At 30.1% G+C, this 6,741-nt stretch overlaps 1 pseudogene; it reads right to left on the bottom strand.

Moving 5' to 3' along the window:
• LOC105170301 lies at positions 584 to 2,686 on the bottom strand (annotated as a pseudogene).

The following is a 6,741-nucleotide window of genomic DNA, read 5'->3' as shown; positions in this document are numbered from 1 at the left end:
TAGTTTTTTTTTTTCTTTTTTTGAAATTAGAATTGGTGCTAAATAAGTTTGTCGCTTTGATGGGGGTTCAAAAGTAAATAATTCCGTAAGAACAAATTTATTCCTAAAAATCAATAATAATTTGTCCCTTTTTTTTATCGGGCTCGACTTGATAACCCACATGAAGTTATTGTGACATGTATTTCTGTATGATTTCTGATAAATGATCCTTTATAAAATGGGGAGTTTTATTATACATGTATATCCATACATTATAATATTCATTTACGATACTTAGTTCTGGCTCATTGACTCAGATATATATTTCTTTAGCGAATTCTAAATTTGAAAATTAGGAGGGATTTAGTTGAGGGTCCCCTCAACAAACATAAGAAGTGTAGTAGAGGCCAACATATGATCTAAAATCGAATTAACTTCTGTACAGTTATCTGACTTGAGCGACGAACCCTAACTCCAACTCGAAACAACATTATAAGTTTGTTTACCACACATGTTTAGAATCCAATCTATGATCATCCCATTCATAGTTTGATTAGGCATATAAGCATTTTTGGACACAAAATGAGAGTGATGGAATCATTAATTATTGAAAAGTAAAGATAGTATTATTGAACCACAAACCAAATATGTACTTGATCATAACACATTACAATGGCGGGTACTTAATTGAAAAAAGAAAAGAAAAAAAGAAACACTCAAATGAAGTACAAATTTTAAATACATGGAAAAAAGAAAATACAATAGAAAAGTTGGACGTACACCCTTATTTAATTTCCCCATTAATATCTACAATTTCATGGCCCTCGCTCGCTCCAGGAATTATTAATTTAATTCCATTAATCTTCACATATAATTAAGATGGAGAGATTAATTAATTATTGCTTCTGAAGGATCCAAGAGCCTTAATGGCTGCTGCCCTCAGGATGTATTGGTGGTAGAAAGCAGCAATGGCGGCTCCGATGAATGGTCCAACCCAGAATATCCACTGAAAAATTATACATAATTAGTGATCAATTAATTAATTATATAAGTAGTTATTAAAACTTAATTAATAATCCATGGAGAGGACAGGACGTACGTGGTCATCCCACGCCTTGTCCTTGTTGTAGATGACGGCGGCGCCGAAGCTTCTGGCGGGGTTAATGCCGGTGCCGGTGATGGGGATGGTGGCTAGGTGGACCATAAACACAGCAAACCCAATGGGAAGTGGAGCCAATACCTTCATTTGGTCCAATTTATTAATTAATTACAACCAATGTGTAACATAGTTAATAATTGAATTAATAAAGAATTGCATGTAAGAAAAAGTTTAGCTCGCTTTGTTAATTAATTAATTAAATAAAATGCAGCAATTAAGTCTAAACATAATAATTAATCATCATACAATTAAAATGGTTTTTTATTATATATGTGATGGAATGGGTTAGTTCAGATGATCAAGAAGTTTGTGGAGGAAAAACAAATATTATTGGGAAAAGTATAAAACATTATTTATTATTTATGGGGACATGATTAAATTGGAAAAGAATATTATAAAATCCCCCTTATTATAGGATAAGGTAAACATAAATTATTTTTGAGACAACTTTAGGTTACCTGCTCCTTAATTATTTAATTCATTAATTGTCTACTCTTAACTAGCTAGCAAGTGGACACTTGTGACTTACCCACCACCACAAATTAACAACTCCACCTAATTAACTATATATTTGTCTGGTGTTAATCCAAAGCTCAATTAATGAAACACCCCTCAACAAATATATATATATATATAAATATGTATATGTCTTTAATTAGATTTTATTATCTACACTATAAAATTTTATTATCACTCATTTAACATTATTGTATAATAATTAAATATATATATATATATATATACTTACAGGGACATGGGAGTCTCTAGCGTTTCTCTTGGGATCAGTGGCTGAGAAAACAGTGTAGACCAAAACGAAGGTACCGATTATCTCTGCACCCAACCCAACGCCCTTGTTGTACCCATCCGCCAGCTCGTTGGCTCCACCACCATACCTGTTGTAGTATGACTTCTGGAACGCTTTTACTAACCCCACGCCGCAGATGGCGCCCAAGCACTGTGCTACCATGTACACCAATGCTCCATGTACAGCAACGCTCTGATCAGCGACACCTTCCGAGCCAAGAACAGCCCGAACGTCACCGCTGGGTTGATGTGTCCTCCTGTTTTTCATTACCCCGCCCCCTCACTTAGTTAGTCTAAAACTTAAATTCTACACCATGCCCATGCTTGCTGATCACTGTAAATTAACTTACCAGAGATACCGGCAGTGCAGTAAACGAGAATGAAAATCATGCCGCCGAAAGCCCAGGCAATGCCGAGGATGCCAACGCCGCCGCACTCATCGCCTCCGTGGGCGATGTCGGTCTGGCTCTTGTACCCTATGACCGTCAGGACGGTGACGTACAAGAAGAGCAGCGTGGCAATGAACTCCGCAATCAGCGCCCTGTAGAAGGACCATTTGGTGAGCTCTTCCACATCGACGAGCGGCGCCGGTGGCGGGTCGTGGTAGTCCTTGGCGGAGAACTCCGCTGCCGGCTCTGCATACTCAACGTCCTTCGCCATTACTCGCAATCTGTGGTGCAGTGCTCGAAGAGAGACTAGAGAGAGAGAGAGGTAATTAGAGAGAGAAGTGAGTAGTGAGGAGAGAGAGGGGGATGGGTATGCCTATTTATGGTGGGAGACTGCATGTATTATCAACCCCAATAATTAACTAAAATATTAATATTGATATTTGATTAATGTAGCCGACCTATTTAAACTAATTAATTAGAGATTAATAATTAATTAACAAGAAATTTTCAAGCCGACAAATACAGATTAATCGCGAATTTCCTTAGCTTGCAAGGCCCACCATTGTTGTCACCACTCACCAACGCCTTTCTATTGTTTTTTTCTTTTTTAGAAAACAAATTAAATGAGTATGAAAATTCTTTAATTACAGTTCAGAATTATTTTGATTCATAATTAATTTTATTTTGACTATCAAAAACCGAATTATTTCAAAATTATGATAGTTCTTAATTAGTTTTACTTATATATGAATTGTAATTTTTGTATGTGCTCAATACGCGATAATTATATTATAAATTTTAATCCACAATCAATATGTGACAATTATCAATTTTGTATATATAACTAATTAATAATTAATATTACTGTAGACAACAACTATCATTAAAATATATCAATACCCAAATATTGACTATATACTATTAAATAGAATAACAATTATTCTTGTGAATTGTAACTAAATTAGTTTTTTATTTTTTTTCGGTTGCTTCGTCATGTTTGCAATTTTTTGTTTGATTGCAAATATATATATCAGACACTTAAATAACTAGAACTAGTAGACGAGCACACTGGATGCGTATGTTTACTGTAAGCTTTTTAATATTTATTTAATAAATACACTACAAAAATACGATATTCTATCATAGCTAATTGTCATGGTTAAAAACAGAATAGTCGTAATAAATAGTCGTTAATCACGATCATGCAACAGTTAGCCATAGTATCTGTGACATTTAGCCATTGCAAATATTTTTTCCATGGCTCTTAGCACATGACAAATAGCTTTTTCTTGGTGGAAAATCTATGTTTTCCATCAATTTTATTTAATTGTGGTCAATAAAAATTATTTACCATGGTTTTTAATCCATAGCTATTAAAATCGTAATCAATAGTCATTTTTTTTAGTGATATAAGGAAAAAATAAAATAAATAGTTAATCAAAATTAATAAAATAAATTATTTTTATATATGTATTAATATTGTTAAACTCAACAGAAGAAAAGGCTATATTTGAAGACATTTTAGTTTATATATATTTTTATGAACGAAAATAATTATTATAAAAATATCTCCCTTAATATATAATATTTATGATTACTAATCTTGTGGCTGTGGCCGTACCAAATATAGAAATATATTACTAAAGTTGACAAGGCACTGAAAAATATATGTATATATTTGTGATGAAATATACATCTAAACAAATTAATGTTTGTTAATTTTATGTGTATGGTTATGATTAATAATGATGTTGTAATAATTAACGAGAGCGACTACTCTAATTAAACAAGTTTACAGACAGAAATGCGATTATGTCAGCCCTTGTAATGGGCTTAGTTGTATAATCATTAAAAAAAATAGAGTTAAATATGCAACAGATCCTCATCTAAAACTACTAAACATAATATTAATATATATTTGTGAAATAAATTGTATTTTTAAAATAATAATAATTTATTTGACATTTATAAATAATAATAATATTTTTTTGAAACAGAACATATTAATTAATTAAAAAATAATAATCAGATATGATGAATTAGACCCGTTAAGTCCAAAGTCAAATTGATTGAATTGGAAGCAATCTTGAGGTGGTGCTAGTGTAGGGACGGAAAGAGTCTTAGGTTCAACTAAGAGCAGGTCTCGAATCCGATCAAACCTGTCCAATTGTTATTCTCATTGGCTAAGAATCAAAGATGTTTTTTTGTATGTAATAAAATGCCTATATATATTCTACTTATATAAGTTTTATCTAGTTATAAAAAAATTCAATTTCATGAATTTTATTTAATTGCAATAATTTCACAAACATTACTATAAGATTAACATAATACGTACTACTTAATGAAAAGTACAATTATTAATTGTATATTACAAAACCAAAAAAGATGGAGTTATATATATAGTAATTGCATATTCGCCGCACATATGCGAATCCCTGTAATAGGGAATCAAGAATTGGTATTAATACAGAATGATATAATTTTCTGAGAAGTCCCCACACTTTATTAAAATTAAATTGGTGTAGTACCATAAGTTGTTAATGTTATCTTTTGGTACTCGAGCAATCATTGACAGATAATATACGCTAATTATTATGTCGAAAATGAGGTGAGAGAGTGTTGTAATTATTTTATAGCATTATGTTGTCGTGATGTTTTGGGATTGATGTCTGCTTGCCAGATGATTTTATCTGTGTTTTCTACCTAAAAGCTCTCCAATAATTTCCACGCACGTGCTTCATATATATGTTACGATGTTCTGATGATACGATCCGATTAAATCTGATTTGTAAGAAATAAATATTATGAAAATTGCATATGTTTTTGGAATTAAGCATGATTTATGTGTTTAACTTATTGCATTAGGTGGTGGGAAATAGTTAAGTATATTTGTGATTGATGTATATGTTGGTAATACACATTTATTTACAAGGACAAAAAAGTAATTCTATATATGTAAGCTATACAATATATATATATATATATATATCCTAAGACACTATATAATTTCCAACATCACTGTACATACGCAAAATATTATATTTTATATTAAGTTACTATTTATTGATTGGACAACACATTACATATTCCCTATAAAAGATTTTCTCTCTAAGACCTAATTTCACTTCGTGAGCAATCTGCCGAGAGTAAAATTTTCATTTCATCCTTCTACAAAAATCATTACCAGATAAGTGATTATAATATTTTAATATTTGTATTTTAATTTAATTCTTATTATTTAATGGATAGTTATAATGATAATTAGTAATTATAAGATATTGATCGAGTAGTGGTTCAATAAAAATAAAATTTAATATGGAATCACCGATACTCTATTATCTTTTTTAAATTGATACATATAATTCAATGCAATGCAAATCAATTATATCGATTTAAATAAATATAATAACATATATATGTATATGGAAGGAATTATATATATAATTTCGTGTGATAATATAATAAATGTATTGGCTGGCAATTTATAAATATTTGTATCAAGTTTATAAATTTCGAAAATTTGGGGTGGTGATGAGAGTTTTTAGAAATGAATGCATAGTATTTTTAGAAGAAAAAACAATGTGGAAAAATGTGAAAAGAAACAACGTAAGAAGAAGGTAGGCGGCGGAGTAGGTGGAAGGACACCTGTCATGAACTCATTATTACTGATACTGTTTGATATTTATGTACTACTTAACTATTTTCATGGCTATAACCGCACCACCTGTCCCTCTCCTCTCCTTCATTTCTTATACCTACACTTTTTTTTTTAACTTAATTATGTATTACAATTCAAACTTTTCATTAATTAATGCATCTGAATTTTTAGATAACAACCAACGACAATACTTTCTCCTTTTTTTTTCTTTTTTAGCGAATTATTAATTAATGCTTGTTTTCTTCTTTTATAAGAAATATGATTTTTTTTATGTCTAATTATTCTAATAAAAATTAAAACCTCATAATTAATTACAATTGCATAATAATTAATGACTGTAATTTCGATAAGTAATATCAAAATATTAATTATTATTAAACATTACGATACATATTGATTTTAGTTGTAGTTAATCAAGAGTTTTTATATTGATTTGTTTGGTCGTAGTTGATAATATTATTAATGGTAACACATATGAATGTCAAGTAAAAATTCTCATAAATTGTTATTAGTAATAGAGTTTAATGCAATTTACCTTTTTATGATATTATAAATGAACAAATTATTCCTTTATGAAAAAAAATATTAGCAATTTACTCCCTTGAGTTTTCTAACAAGGAGGAAAATTGCTTCATCTTAAAAATATAAAGAAGTAAGTTGTTGCATTTTAAAAAACACAGAAGAATAACTTTTTTCTTTACCCATAGAGGGATAATTTGCGGATTTGCAATATTATATATATTTCTTTG

Source organism: Sesamum indicum, linkage group LG9 (genome assembly GCF_000512975.1).
Source record: "Sesamum indicum cultivar Zhongzhi No. 13 linkage group LG9, S_indicum_v1.0, whole genome shotgun sequence".
Taxonomy (NCBI): Eukaryota; Viridiplantae; Streptophyta; class Magnoliopsida; order Lamiales; family Pedaliaceae; genus Sesamum; species Sesamum indicum.
The sequence above is the reverse complement of the archived record's forward strand: the minus strand, read 5'-3'. Positions and strand labels throughout refer to the sequence as shown.